Genomic DNA, 15751 nt, shown 5'->3' with positions numbered 1-15751 from the left:
CCCCGTGCTGGGAAGCCCAGGGCATCTCCAGGACCACTTTCTGCTCCTCATATCCGTCAGACTGAGCCATAAGCCTGTCTGGAGCAGAGAACCTGAAAACATCGAAAGATGAATTGCTCCCATCTGCGCTGTCGTCCCCTGCCTGTCCCGCAGGTCGGGCAGGAGCCAACTGCAGCCTCCCGGGCACCAGGCTGGGACCACGCAGTTGCTTATTGAGAGTTACAGACCAACCTCCACCTGCTTCACAGAATCACGGAATTTTCAGAGTTGGAAGGGACCTCTAGAGATCATCTAGCCCAACTCCCCTGCTAAAGCAGGATTGCCCAGAGCACATTACTCAGGACTGCATCCAGGTGAGTCTTGAAAATCGCCAGAGAAGGGGACTCCACAACCTCCCTGGGCAGCCTGTGCCACTGCTCTGTCACCCGAACTGTAAAGAAGTTTTTCCATGTATTTGAACAGAACTTCCTGTGTTCCAACTTTGGGACAAGCTTTGGGACAAGCAAAATAAGTTTCCCTTTCCTTCTCCTTTAAAATCAATCCAATGCCTTGTACTGGAGAGTTTACAGAGACACTGGCGGAGGTCCTTCTGGCGCAATCACTGGGCTGTGGGAGTAATAAGTGTAAAAGACAGACAGTCTGTATGGCTGAATGCCCTAACCTGGGGTGCCAGGGAGTCTGGCAGCTCCCGGTCACTTCACTTTCGCCTCCTGCCTTCATCTCCAGCGGGGCTGCAGCACCGCCGAGCCCCTGCCAGGGCAGGACCTGCAGGGGCTAAGCAGCCGTACCCCCTCAGTCACCGCTGTGTCCCCACAATTGCGGGGCAGGTACATCCTGCAGGGAGCCCAGGATGGCCAAGCAGCCCTGGGAGGATGGCCGGGAGAAGCGGTCCTTCCCCCGTACCAACGCGGTCAGTGAGAGATGGAGGTGCTTCGCCGTCAGAGCCTGACCCTGCCTCTGCTGCCGTGAGCGGGATCCAGCAGCCCCATCCAGAGGGATGCGGACGGGGTCAGCGCATGGGCAGAGCAGCTGGCAAACACAGGAGAATGGGCAAGGTCCAGATTGTTATCACAGACTGGTCCTTGAACCCTGAGCTGCAGCCCCAAGGGACATAAAATAGCATTAACCCTGGGGGCAGGTGGCTTTCCTGCAGCTCAGGGTGCCTTTGGAGGGGATGGCAGAGCTCACCTGCTCCCCTGTGCCTTCTACGTGCCATAGGGTGGCCAGGGATCACCAGTGCAGACAGCAGCCCAAGCCTTTAGGTCTCATGTAAACATTTTATTAAAAAAAAAAAAAAAAGACACCCTAAAAATGCTGACTGGATTTGTCCTTTTCCCATGCAAATCATTTGACACCTCCCCCAAGAGAGCAAACCTTAACCCAGAATCACAGACAGCCCCCAAACGGTGTCTGCTGACCGTTCCCACCAGCAAGTCAGTGCTGGCTTAAGACAAGCCTAAATACTGTTAATTATATTGAAAGCTATTTAAATCTTCCCACAAAAGGGAAAAACATGAGAAGACACATAAGTTAGGAAGGATCACAGGAAGAATTTCAGAACACCCAGAACGAGGCTTGCAAGGGACGGGACACACATCGTTTCAAGCAACGGTGGTGTAAACACACACCAAAAAAAAGGTATATAAACATGCCTGTCTGAAAATCTGCAATTCAGGCATCACCTCCACCTCTGAGCAGATGCAACCAAAGTTATTTCAAGAACACAAACATCAGCACCACTAAAAAAGAAAGAAGCGCAGAAAACCTCTTAAATTTCTATAGAAAAGCTGCTGTGCGTAAATCCATGTGCTGTATTACACCTCAACGGTTACACTGAGTTCCAAGAACACAGGCAACAAAATAAAATCATAATATAAAGCAGATAAATTCCCTCCCTTCCCCCCCATTTGGCTAAATCAGAGAGTGAGTTGCTGAGATTTAATGCTGGTCATGCAGTTGCGGCTTACCATAACGCGTCGGGATCTTCCTTTGAGCAAGGTAAGGCGGAAGACAAAAATATTTGCTAGCTCTAAAAAAAGAAAACTGGAAGAGCGAAACAGAAGGCAAAGTCCTGCATATGCTCCTGTTTCTAGAGAGCAAGTTTCAAGCAGCTGCATCTGAACAGCCAGCCCAAGCGCCTTTTGTGTGTAGGATGCACATGAAGAAAGAGGGAAGGGAAGACGGCAGCGGGCGTCTGGCTCACCATCCCCTCCCAGACAGCACAGTAAGCGCATTGCACACGTGGGACACAGTAAACAGCCCCACACCAGCGCCGGAGGGATTTTCCTGCCGCAGAGATGCAATTTGATCACAAACCCCTGATTAACGCCAAGTGTTTTATGGAAACGCGCTGGTTCCAGCTAACTTCTGCGAGACCGCCGCTTGGCTGCCAGCCAGCTCGTGGCACGGCTGCCGGTAACGCAGAGCCATCCCCGGCACGGGGACAGCCGGCACGGGGACAGCTGGTGTGGGGACAGCCAGCACAGGGACAGCCGGCGCAGGTAGCAGCTGCAATGCCTGAGGTCCAGGCTAGGGGCTTCTGTGGCGAGCGGGTAGGAAAACCCTGCAAACCCCAGCCGGTCTCGGAGGTTGCAGGTCTCCCAGGTCCCATCAGCGGTGACGCAGTGACTGCCGCGGCTCTGCACGTCCTGAACTAACGCCTAGCATTCCAGCTATGCACGAGCAAGTCTGCACGGGCAGTTGACAGCTGGACTGCTTCATTTGTGGGAAAAAGAAAATTTAAAAAAAAACCAAACCCAAATAAAAACACTTTAACTTTTTGTCCAATGGGAAATTTTGATCTTTGCTTCCCCTCAGTCCTTCCAAACTGCACGAGGCTCCTTCTCATCAAGAAATACCTGTGCTCCATTGTTATTTCCCATGAAATATGTTTTTGATCAAGGTCCTGATCAGATGACTACTGCTTTCAGACAGGAATGTGGCAAATGGAAAAAACTGTCCCAAGCAACTACAGGCAGAAATGGCACTGGTGGGATGGAGCCGAGATAAGACCTCATACCCTGAGAGAAGATGCTGGTGGTTCGGCTATAAATTATAGCGCTGAAGGAGGAATTGCTGGCAGGACAGCTCTCCAGGCAAGGGCCAGTACAGCTGGTTGGTCTTCCCCAGCCCCAGCCGGGATCTCTTGGTTGTTGGCCAGTGAAATCAGGAAAGGGTGACATTTCACCCGTGTAACTTGGCTTGTGGATGCTCTTACATAGGTTTGTTCTGCAACAGGAAATTTGATTAGGGAAAAAGGGTAGACCAGCCTCTTTTGGCGGTGTTGAAATCCCTGTACGTGCCTGGGAGCTTGCGCACATCAGGTAACAGTGAAAGCAGAGGAACGGTGATGCAGGGGAGACTGACAAGCTGCTTTGCAGTGTTACTGCGCAAACCGCCTTCCTCCGGCAGCTGGTGCAGGACTGTGGTCTGTTGGGAGGGTGAGGACAGGACACGCAGAGGCTCCTGGCAGGGTGGGCTGGCAAATCCAGCTCAGCTGCGCTGGGAAAGGCAGAGCCTGGCTTTGAAAACCTTTCCCTGCTGCCCTGGTAGTGGGAGAGACCGATTCTGGCCAGAGGTGACCCTGGGATTGTGAGGACACACATTTTTGCCAGATAATTTATCAAGTGTTTATAACACCGATGAAGAAGTGAGTCAGCGTGACCAGACCTGAATGTAACACTGCTCAAAGATCTACAAAAGCACAGCGGGTTTTGGAAGCTGGAGCCCTGGGTGGGATCTTCCCATGCAAATCTCCTCCTGATCCTTTTCAGTGGGAGCTGTGTTGTGTTCGCCCTTTGGAGAAGCTCATGCAGCAGTGTTTGCACCAACTATAGCCTTTTACCTTAGGGTAAAAATCTAAGGAAATACAATGCCTTTGACGGAAATCAACAATGTTTGATTCACTATGGGTAAAGGAGGACTAATTGCCAGAACCAAAAATCTGCTGTCACGGAGGATGTGCAGTTAGCAGCCCAGTGGAACCACGGATTGAGGCACTACTGAAGCAGTGATTTATGGGCTCAGCCCTTACTGAGACACTACTGCAAAGTCCTACAAGCAAACAAATGCCAGGGTTCCCACTCAGCAACTGCTGAGTGCACAGAGCCCGTAACACCCAACAAACCACCTCTTCCGAGGACTCCTGCCACTGCAAGTCAAGTGTCCATGTCCAAGTGTCCATGTCCCGATGTCCATGGTTTGCCCGAACAAAAGCCCTACCCCTGCAACGGCTGGGTGCAGATTTGGGTCCTCAAGCGCACACTTGTCAGGTGTCAGTGCCTGAACTCCCCGATGTGTGATTTCGGGTTACAGGGCTGCTGCAAGCTGGGGCTTCGGAAAGCCCTCCCTGCCCCTTCCAGCTCTCAACAGGGGACCAGAGCGCGGCAACCCCATCACAAGTTGCTCTCACCCTGCCAGGTTGTGCAACGAATTCAGAGTTTACCCTTGGTCAGGCAGATTATCACATTTGCTGTGATAAAGGTTATGCCCACGTGCAAAGTGAGGAAACACATGAGAGCGCGTGGCTCTTCATCAAAACAATCCCATTCTGCTGCATTCCCCACGCTTGGGCACTGTCAGAAGCACTGCCGCCTCCCCCAAAATACCAGGCTGGGATAGCTTCATAGCAGATCAGTCACTGGTAGGGAAGAACTACCATTTGCCCCAGTTTCACCCTGCAGGCAGGGCTCAGCCTGTTTAAAGTCTGCTTGGGCACGTCACACACCGAAATATTGGCTAAGACTGAACACCTTAATTCTAATGCTTGAGAAATACAGAGCTCCTAAGGGTACAGGCGCTTTTGGGTGTGGATGATTAAGCCCAAAGATCATTGTGCTATTTCCTACTGGTTCTCTTTTCTGACTTTCACTGGTGCCGTGCTCTGTAGTCGGGGCTTGCCCTGCGTTACTAAGAGCTGACTATGGACATTTGAGTAATACTGTGAAGGTGTACAACAGGGAAAAAACTATTTCAATGGGCTTTAAGAAATATCTGATAAATCCTTCATCAACATGTTAATCTATTGACACAAGAGGGATTTCAGCTGGTGAAGAAAGATTTTCTTAATAGAGGAAAGAAAAGTATTTATTTTAATTAAAGGATCTCAGTAGTTCCTCTGCATTTGTAAAAGACATTCCTTAGACCTGTTGGTGGAGCAATCTGCACTCTTCTAAAACTTAGTTACACTCTCTGAAATTCCTCACCAGTTGACTGAGCAATGAACTTACAATATATGTTTAATCTAACTGTAACCCTGTTTATCTTGAAGAGCCTTCTTCTGAAACATCTCCCAAGTTTGCACCAACTGCCTCTACAGAAAGCCCTCAGGAACATGATGTGGGACTGGAGGCACTCTCTTTCTTTGTGAAGTCATACTTCATAGAATGGTTTAGGTTGGAAGGGACCTTGAGGACCATCTAGTCCCAACCCCCCTGCCCTGGGCAGGGCCACCTCCCACCAGCCCAGGTTGCTCCAAGCCCCGTCCAACCTGGCCTTGAACTCCTCCAGGGATGGGGCAGCCACAGCTTCTTGGAGCAACCTGCGCCAGGGGCTCACCACCCGCACAGTCAAGAAGTTCTTCCTAATAGCTCATCTAAACCTCCCTGCTTACAGTTTGAAGCCATTCCCCCTCGTCCTATCACTTCATGCCCTTGGAAAAAGTCCCTCCCCAGCTCTCCTGGAGCCCCTTTAGGCACTGGAAGGGGCTCTGAGGTCTCCCTGGAGTCTTCTCTTCTCCAGACTGAACACCCCCAACTCTCCCAGCCTGTCCTCCCAGCAGAGGGGCTCCAGCCCTCCCAGCATCTCCGGGGCCTCCTCTGGTCCCGCTCCAACAGGTCCATGTCTTTCCTCTGTTGGGGGCTCCAGAGCTGGAGGCAGCACTGCAGGTACTTCCCACTAAGTCCCTCAAGAAACAAAGTCCCTTGATCCATGCATTGTCTCAGCCCCAACCATTACATGATCTCGCTCATTATAAACCAAACTATGTTTAAATAAACAGGGTTTGAAGAAAACCCAGGTATTGTCAGGAACAGGATCAGCTGGAAGGGTCTTCACAGACATTCAGCCATTGAAATGGTCATCCCTTCACTACTCCAGGACGCTGTCCCTGCTGGGCCAAGAGCTGCTGGTTCAGGCTGGTGCCCACCCTGCCTTGTGCAGATGGGAGGTCGTGGGACAGGGCAGAGCACTGGGGATACTGGAAGGGTGGTGTGTGTGCTGGAGGAGAGGAGAAGGGGCTGCCCAGCACAACAGGGACGATGCTCCAGAGGAAGCGAATGAGCCACAAATCACAAGGGAAATTGCCTTGGCTTATCCTCCAGCCCGCAGCATCTGTCCCTTGTTGGCTCCCTCTTCCATACTCTGAGAACATCAAGCATAAAGCAATTTTTCCCATACTTTTAGGTTTTCTATCTGTGACTATCTGTCACAGAACACATTCATCAGAGGTCAGAAATTCCTCCCCACCGGGAATGACTGCTAAACAGAATACAAGTTCGCCACTGTCTTCTTCCTGCTGGGGGGGGAAATAAAGCAAGGAAATATGCTCCTCACCCTTCACCACTTTTGAAAGCCCAACTTCAAATGCCTTATTTTGGTTTGAAACTTGTCTCCTACACTTAAAAAAAAAAATCTGGCCCACAGCAGCACTTTTTGTGGGTGCTTTTCTCGGCACCACAACGCATGAAGTGTCCACTCAGAACTGTGAGCTTAACTCAGCCGTGTGGTGTGGGGCAGGAGGGCAAAAATGCCTTTGGATTCCTGCGGTCCACCAAACTCACAGGGCGCCTGACAAATCAACCAGCAATAGAGCTTCATATCAATCCAGCTGTTCATTTTGGAAACGTCAGAGCATACCTGCTTGTGGAGAAACATCCCTGCTCTGTTCTGCCAGCTGACGGGGGCCCCTGACCGCTCCCCATCCATTTCCCTAAAACCAAAAATCACCGGATTTGGCACAACCTGCCCTGCACAGCTGGCTGAACTCTGCTGGGCAGCCAGCTCTTCCCCAGGCACCGTTCCGGGAAGCCGGGGAGCCTGGCAGAAGGATGATCATGGCTGCGGCACGGCTCCCTGCTGGAGCAGAGTGGAACTGGAAGGGACCTCAGAAGATCCTCTGGTCCAACCTCCCATGCAGAGAAGGGTCAAAGACACTAACAGTCGGGCAACTGGTTTAAAATTTAAGCAGGAAGAATCAAGAAGAGCGTGGCCAGCAGGTGGAGGGAGGGCATCCTCCCCCTCTGCTCTGCCCTGGGGAGGCCACATCTGGAGCACTGTGCCCAGTTCGGGGCTCCCCGGGTCAAGAAGGACAGGGAACTGATGGAGAGGGTCCAGCAAAGGGCTACAAAGATGCTCAGGGGACTGGATCATGTCCTTGATGAGGAAAGGCTGAGAGCCCTGGGGCTGTTCAGCCTGGAGAGGAGAAGGCTGAGAGGGGATCTCATCAATGCTGATAAATCCTTCAAGGGAGGGTGCCAGGGGATGGGGACAGTCTGTTTCCAGTGGTGCCCAGTGACAGGACAAGAGGGAACGGGCACAAACTGGAGCATCGGGAGTTCCATCTCAACCTGAGGAGGGCCTTCTCTGCGGTGAGGGCGGCAGAGCAGTGGCATTTCCATCTCAGCCTGAGGAGGGCCTTCTCTGCTGTGAGGGCGGCAGAGCAGTGGCACAGGCTGCCGAGAGAGGTGGGGGAGTCTCCCCCTCTGGAGCCATCCCAAACCCGCCTGGACGCCGTCCTGTGCCACTGCTGGAGGTGCCCCTGCTCTGGCGGGGGGTGGCACTGGGGGAGCTCAAGAGGGCCCTTCCAACCCTGACCATTCTGTGACTCTGTGAGACGTGTTTTAGCCCTAGACACTGTTATAGGGTTATGGAGGAGGTGGGTGTGGAGCTCACCTGGTTTGGAAAAGGGGTGATGGGATGCTCAGACTGCAGTGACACTGGTGGAGAACTGAACCCCCTGACCCCTACCTAGATGCATGTTTTTAACTGCGTCTCGGTTCCACTTCCTTTGCTTGTTTTTGACATTTATATGCTGACAAAGGTTACAGATATGGTGGCATTAAGTAAAGGCATTTTGTATTGACAAGCTGAAGAAGTGACAGAGGGCAGAATGCGCAGGACTCCTGGCGGTGAGAGGGCAGCAGCCTTCCTCTGCTCCCACGCCACAGTGGGTTCGGCGCCCAGAGGCAGAGCACGACCCGCGCTCAGAAGCAGTCACAGGAAAATTCAAGTTGCAATATCATCAAATAGATGTGGTCCATCAGGAGGTTACAAACACTTCTGTGTTTTTAACCGACTTTGATGTCAAGATTAACCAGACAATTTCAACGTGAATTTGTTGCAGCTTTTAAAAAGACAACAATAAATTTAGGTTTAAAAAAACCCTATTTAGAAAAACTAAATTTAACCTTTCTTGGTTTATGTAAAAGTCCAAGTGAGGCAAAACAGATGGGGAAGAGGTTTCGTTCTCCATCTGTGCCTGTGGGAAGAGAAGCTGTGTTTTATAGATGCCTTCTAAGCACATTATGGCAACTCTGAATTTGCTTTTAGTTAAAACAGAATTTCATGTTGTTTGTTGACATCTGAAAGGCCAAACAATCCAATCAAATGAAACAAAATACCAATTTTGGGGCATGTAAATCTTGAAAGCATCAAGTACTTTTTCCTCAATGCAACAAGGTTTGTCATTTTGATTCGAACAGAACTCTCAAATTTGCAATGAAAGAACTTCAAACAAAATGTTAAGAGAAAAGCGCACAGGTCAAACCCAACCTGTGCAATAAGGCAGTTTCTAAGCCACTAGCAAAAGTTAAATATTGGCAAAGGGAGTTTTGAAGTTCCCCAACACACAAATAAGGCTCAATAATGCCATATAGAAGCAATGCTACAACAGTGGATAAAGAGGGAAGGGTGGGATTGCTCACAGCTGGGCAAGAAAATCGAGTAAGAAACCATGCTTGATTCACTGGGGTGGTCCAAGAGTAATAATTCTAGCTCCTACCTCTCTTCTTTTGCAATCCTAAGCTTGCAAAGGCAGGAGGAAGGAACCCTATAATTCCCCTGCCATTTCACCAGAAAGAATAGAATCATCATTTAACTGATATTCCCGGGAAACAGAAGTTTATGTTGCTTGAGCCAAAAAAAACCGTCATAAAATTATCACTGTTGGCAGAAGTATCTCCGTTTCATCATTGCATAAGTGTCTTATCGGAGAAAGACCAGAAGGCACTTACCATTCCAGCGCGCAGTGGGATGCGCAAGACAGACACACCACCCGCTGAGCAGCACAGAACAGCTTCAGCTCAAACATTCTTTTTGACCCAATTCAACGGTACTTACCCATTCCTAACTGATGCCGCTCACAGGTTTCAGAGCTAATCCTCCTTGCTTTCGCTTGAGTTTTTTAGGGGCTGGAGAGTACACAGAATGCGGGACAGTTTGTTTTATCAGCTAATTTTCATTAGTTCATCCATGTGGAAGCCTATGCCAGGAAGCACGGTGTTTGCTGTTGCTTTATTTTTATTTTTTCTTCTTCTGATTGTGGAACAGGAGATTCTGGAGATCAAAAGCAAGTGGCTGAAATGACCAATATCTTGCCAGCTCAGGAGTTCATACCTGTCTATCTGGAGTGCCATATTCTCATTAACGTAAATTAACATTTACACTTACGATACCAGTATTTCTCACTCAAGCCACAAAAGGATTTAAAAAAAACCCACTAACCCTGGAGCAGAAAAATATCTGTAAATGCATAAGGAGAAAAAGCAATGAACCTCTTTGAACTGCTGAAGAGCAGGGAATGTAACGTAGCTCAGTTTTGGAGAAGATAAAAACAGTAATATGTCATCTGATGAGACAACTTACCACCGGCACCGGGGCCATCTCTTGCGAAAGGATGAGAGTGAGGGAAGAGATGGTCCTCTGGAAGGTTCGCACCGTACACTCCTGGGAGCAGTGAGCCCTGAGAGCTCCAACAACCACCTTCGGTAGACTTTCTTACACACAAAGGAACGCGGCATCACACACAAGCGGGATGGGAAGACAGGAAGATGCAGAAAGCAGCGTCCTCCTGCCGTCCCCATGCTGACTGCAGCTTTCATAGTTGCGTGCTAAGGTGGTGGCAACAGTATAGAGTCCCACAGATTCATTCTTAGTTATGAACTTAGTTTTTCTTCCTCCTATGGATATAGTAGTAGAGATGATTCTGTGTCAGGGGCAGTGGCAGAGAACCAGGGCTATGAGCCCAATGGGATCCGCTAACCCAGAGCACACAGTTTGCCCTGGGTAAATCGTTTATCATTTCTCCAACTTGTGATCATTGACCTAGAGATCACACACACACCCCTGGATCTATCTGTATGTACATACAAAAAGCTGCATGAATTCTGGTAATGAAATAATTATAATAAATCCCCAATTATAATACTCCAAAGATAGAGGTTTATTGAGTTGCTGAGAAATACAAGTATTCCAGTCAGTTTGTCACATTTAAACATCAGCTAAAAAAACCCACGTAAGTTCCACATGCAGTCTAGTTGTCCCACTTCCCCACTATAATGAAAACCATGTTAAGATGATTCAAAAGTCAAACCTTTAATAATCACCTGGTAATTTCAGAAAATTTCAGAAGAGTTAACATGTTCTAACTCTTCTTCTGTTGCCCTCGCAGCTACGAGCCATTGCGCTGAGTAACCCATCGCCCAGTTCCGAAAGCAATACCTTATAGCTGTGAAAACTACATATTCCTATTATAATCTCCTCTTTGGCTATATAATCAGAATATTATTAGCACGAGATTTCCATTATTAATGAGGCCTGGCTAATTAAAACCACAAATAATTACATACACATTTTGCAAATGGGTTTAATCCGCTAAAGTCACTGCGACATTAAACTTCAAACTTTTTAGAAAGTGTTCTTGGAAGGGTTCTAACAGCCATTCGAGTGGTATTATTTGTAGCTACTGATTAAAATACAACTGATTAATGCAGTAACTGATTAATGTGTTTGAACACAGAACCAGAAACAGGAGAATTCTGTGAAACCGTGGACGGAGTTGAATATATATTTTTTTTAAAACTGCCAGTTTCCCCAAACTGAGAGTATCAGCACAGCAACGCTGGCCTGGGGCACGTAGTTATATCCACCCCTGGGGTAGACATATCTAATCAGAGAGGAGAAGGAAAAGGCCACAGTGGTACCAATGAACCTTAACCGCAGCAGCCCAGCAGCCGGAGAGAGCGAGAGGTGCCACTGGTCTGGAATCAGCACACTGAAGACATGGTAAAAGCAGAGACAGCACGAGAAGGCACATCGCAGGAACCTGACAGGCTACGGAGCAAGATGCAGAGAAAACAAAGATGTTCCATTTAGCAGTAGTTCACCATATTTGATTTGGGGAACAGAAGCTGAACGAGCTGAGGGAAAAGGCAGCAACACCTACACGGACCCAAGAAGTACTCCTGAAGAAGCACCGGGTGGAGAAAGCACTGCGATAAAGGCCTTTAGAATGTCCTCAGTGCCATTAGTGCCCCAGTGTGCTGGGATGAGCGGAGCCCACCAGCAGCACACACCTCTGCTGAGGCAGGCAGCGCAAACCATCGATGTTTTGGTCCTAGCTGGAGTCTGCCATTTAGAAAACTTTCACGACTCCGTGAGAAAAAGTCCATATCTGAGCCACATCATCCACAGCTGATCATCTAAAGGAACACACTTGGTTGTGATCAAATGTACCAAGCTCAAATTAATAATAAAAAAAATAAATTACATTGCAAAGCTTCATGAATTTTACATTTCTCCCGATACATCTCGGGTGGAAAGTGTAGATTTGTGTATTTTTTTATTTTTGCTTACAACACCTTCCTTATTCGGCAGCGACCTTCCCCGTGGAGATGGCCAAGGACAGCTGGGAATGTCACGGTTGGTGGAGTCCAGCCTGGAAGAGAGACCTCTGCACGTGGTACCCGTCCCCTGGCAGACCCAAAAGGTCTTTACAGCTGGAAACTGAACAACAGACTCACATGACATTTCAACCACAAACCCTCACCGATAACTGCAAATAAAAGTTCCAGCTGTTTAGATCCCTTTGTCAAGGGATGGTGCTCACTTCTGTTGAGATGCTGTTCCCCAATTTCTGCTTTAAAGTCCCCACTTGTGCTTTACCAGGAAAGCCAGCACAGCTGGGTGTGGGCGGGCGCACAACGAGAAGTCTCACAGGGAAAAACACCTCTCAAAAGAGAATCTTTTACTTTTAATATTCAGGTCTAATAATAGAATTGCCCAAATCTTTAAATAAACGGAAGATAATCAAGGTAAAAATCAATTTTCTTGTATAGAATTCTATTTTAACCTAAATTTGATTAACCTAACTTAATTACAGCTCCAAAACCCGGCAGTAATGTTTCCCTAACGCTGGATCTAGCAATCAGTGTCGGCAAAGCCCATAAAAGGATGTGGGCTACACCCAGATCCAACCCAGGGAATGGAAGGGAAGGGAAGCACATCACCTCTGTCAGTACTGGATTAAACTTATTATTAGCAAGATTCAAAAAAACCCTATGTTTTTCCAAATACATACGCTACAAGACATGGGGTGGTTTCCACGAGTAAGACAGGTAAGTGTGTAAGTGTATAAAGACCCTGCTACAAGCGAAGGCATCAACACCGATGGCCCCGGCGCTTAAAACCGAAGTCCCACCAGACTTTATATCATAGAGTTTGGTTGGAACCTTTCTATCATAAAGGTTTAGGTTGGAAGGGACTTTGAAGATCATCGAGTTCCATCCCCCTGCCCTGGGCAGGGACGTATGTAAGTGTCCTGTGTTTCCCTGGAATAAGGATCAACATTTCTTTTGTTGCTCTAGAAGAACATCTTTCCTGATCTGTACTGAGGAAGGTCACCTACCTACCAAAATGACAACACAGACATTTGAAAGAACACACACCAAATTCTCGTTGTTTACCACAAATATATAAAAACTGCAGTGAAATCAAATTGAATAACTTGACTACATGAAAGTTACGAAACAGTTTGTATTTTATACACAGAGTATGTACACTGGTTTTGGAAATGCGGGGTTTTATCCATGCAAATTTAATACAAAAAACCTTATTTACAAAAAAATAACAATAGGAACGTTTTTCCAAAGGAACATACATGTCGGAAGCTCCAGCAATAATGGAAGTCCTGAAAAATGACTTAATACAGTATTGTACAAGTAGACAATCTTCAGAAGTATGGAAGATGCACTTTACAAGAACATGAAATGCAAAATGAATTAAAATGCACTATCAAAGATGTTGCAAGTATATACACAATTTAAGCGCCCCTGTTTCAACAATCGCTCTCCAACTGCGCCTCAGAACTCCTTCCATCACGTCCCGCCCACATTTACACAGCGATCGTTCGGTTACGCCGCATTTTCTGAGTTTCATCATCACGAGTTACCAAATAAAATAACTGAGCGCCAACAGAAGGCCAATCGAAAAGCAATCACGTTTCCCTTGTTCTACACAGCACACGGCAGCAAAAAGTATTCACGTTATTCCCAACGCAACCCACTAAACAACCCTTCTGGGATGCCCGCGTACGTGCCCGACGGGAATCAATCGCAGCCTGGCATAGTCTGCAGTGGTCGTGGGGAGGAGTTCTCGGAGCACACCCCATCGGCGCAGCAAACGCAACTGTACCGACACTGGCACGGGGCGAGCACGACCTCGGACAGGCTCCAGAAAATGTTTTAATACGGGATGATGGGAATTCCCACGCCAGGAACGGCACTGAGCAAAACCTAAACAAATACAGCAATTCTGGAAAGATTGCACCGGTTCACTCGTATTTAAGCAAAACAAAAAAGTATCCCTGTGATTATTTCCAAATATTCTGCATTTCACAATCTGCCTTCAAAAAACTATTGTGGAAAAAAAAAAAGTTACGTTTGCCTTAATTCACTTAATTTTGACAGTGAGGAAATCCTCATTAGTGCCAAGAATTCATTTTAAATGACTGACTGCACGTTGTAGCTCTCCTACAAAACTATGGAGGGAAATTCTGGTTTCACTAAAGTCATAGAATCATTTATGTTGGGAAAGACCTTTAAGATCATTGAGTCCAATCCTAAACCTAACACTGCCAAAATGGAAAGTTTCCCAAAACAATTGAATTTGCTGTCAGTTTGAGCTATTCTCCTCCTTTAATATTTGCTAAGATGCTAACAGTCCTGGAAAGACTTTTTGGATTTGTTTAGGAGTCTAAAATGTGTATGGAAAAACTATGTTAAAAGTTCTTCGAAAATGTTGGCTATAAACCATTTGAACTAGAAATGACTGATTATGTCATTTTTACAGTAACTCGTATTCCTTCCTCAGAAATTAATCAGGTAGCCCATAGCAATTTTGAAGAAAAAAGGTCAAAAACAATGAGGTGTGTAACCACAACTTTAAGATAGTATGTTCTCAGAAATGAACAACATGAAATACTTAAATAAAGCAAAGCGGCATTTTATTACGCAAGAACCACAGGACCTAGAACTGCTCCTATGCAGTGGCAATTTTAAACTAAAATTCACTTAATCACAGAAGTTCTCCATCTTAACAGTCAAGATCAGCAGAAATATTCTGCACAGAAAGAGAATAATGTTTTACCTTTGTATTTATTTTACCAAAAATAATCTGTGCCATAAAATTCCTGACTATAAGTCTCCTTTCCCTCCATTTCTAAGTGAATTACGTATATCCCAGAGCGTGTTGGGTATGGAACAAGACAGAGTATTATTGTTTCGACTGACTCACGCAAGAGGACAAGCAACACGCTAACCCGTCGAGAGTCACAGTGCGATTTACAATCAGTGAAGTTCAGTCGTTCCTAGAGCAAGCTTCCTCCGTCTCACTACATCACTCCTTCCTGGTGGAGGTTAAATATTGGGAAACAACTACTTAACTATTACTTACTCAAGTTATCGCTTTCCGAAGTGTCTTTATTCAGATTGCGAACATCTATTTAAAGGAGGTGGCAGGACGAAGCAAGATGTCTCCATGGGCCGTGCCAGCCAGACCAGCCTCACCGCGACAACGCCGTGCCACGGCACCAGCCAGGGCTGGGACCGGGCTCGGACCCTGCGGCCACCCATGCTGTCTGCAGCACTGGGAGAGAGCTAGCCAAAATAGACAGTCTTTGGGAAAATAAAGATGTCCAATTTCTTGTTGTTGTAACCTCTACGGAAAGCTCCATGTGCTTCACCTCCCTCCTCCCACCGCACGAAGTAGCTACAAAACATCTATTTCTTTCTCTACTTCATCTAAAGGCTTTTCATTGGGAAGTGATTCAGCACAGAAGCAACTCCGCACCCTCACTATACTTTGCCTTTCCCATTCCTGGTCTTAATGACTTTTTTTTAATTTTATTTTATTTTTAAATTCCTAAGAGTTACCTGTAAGCAGGAAAGATTTCACCAGTTCTGTGCATTTCGGGGTGGTGTTTTGTTTCTTTGCTTTTGTTTTTCAAGCAGAGGTCACTGTTTAATATGATGTACTTCTTGAAAGCAACACATATGTTCACCTTAGTGAGGAAAGAGAAACTGAATTCACCAATACAAAATTATCTCCTATCTACACAAAGTGCTGGAAACTCCCACGAGCTGCTTTCAGTTGAAATCAGTTGAATTATTAACATGCTTTATGTCAGTATACAGACTGATATCGAGACAAAGAGGCAGACTGCAGCCGTATTAAATACACCAGCTCCCTTCCATCAAGC

This window comes from Charadrius vociferus, unplaced genomic scaffold (genome assembly GCF_000708025.1).
Source record: "Charadrius vociferus isolate BGI_N301 unplaced genomic scaffold, ASM70802v2 scaffold472, whole genome shotgun sequence".
Classification (NCBI taxonomy): domain Eukaryota; kingdom Metazoa; phylum Chordata; class Aves; order Charadriiformes; family Charadriidae; genus Charadrius; species Charadrius vociferus.
The sequence above is the reverse complement of the archived record's forward strand: the minus strand, read 5'-3'. Positions refer to the sequence as shown.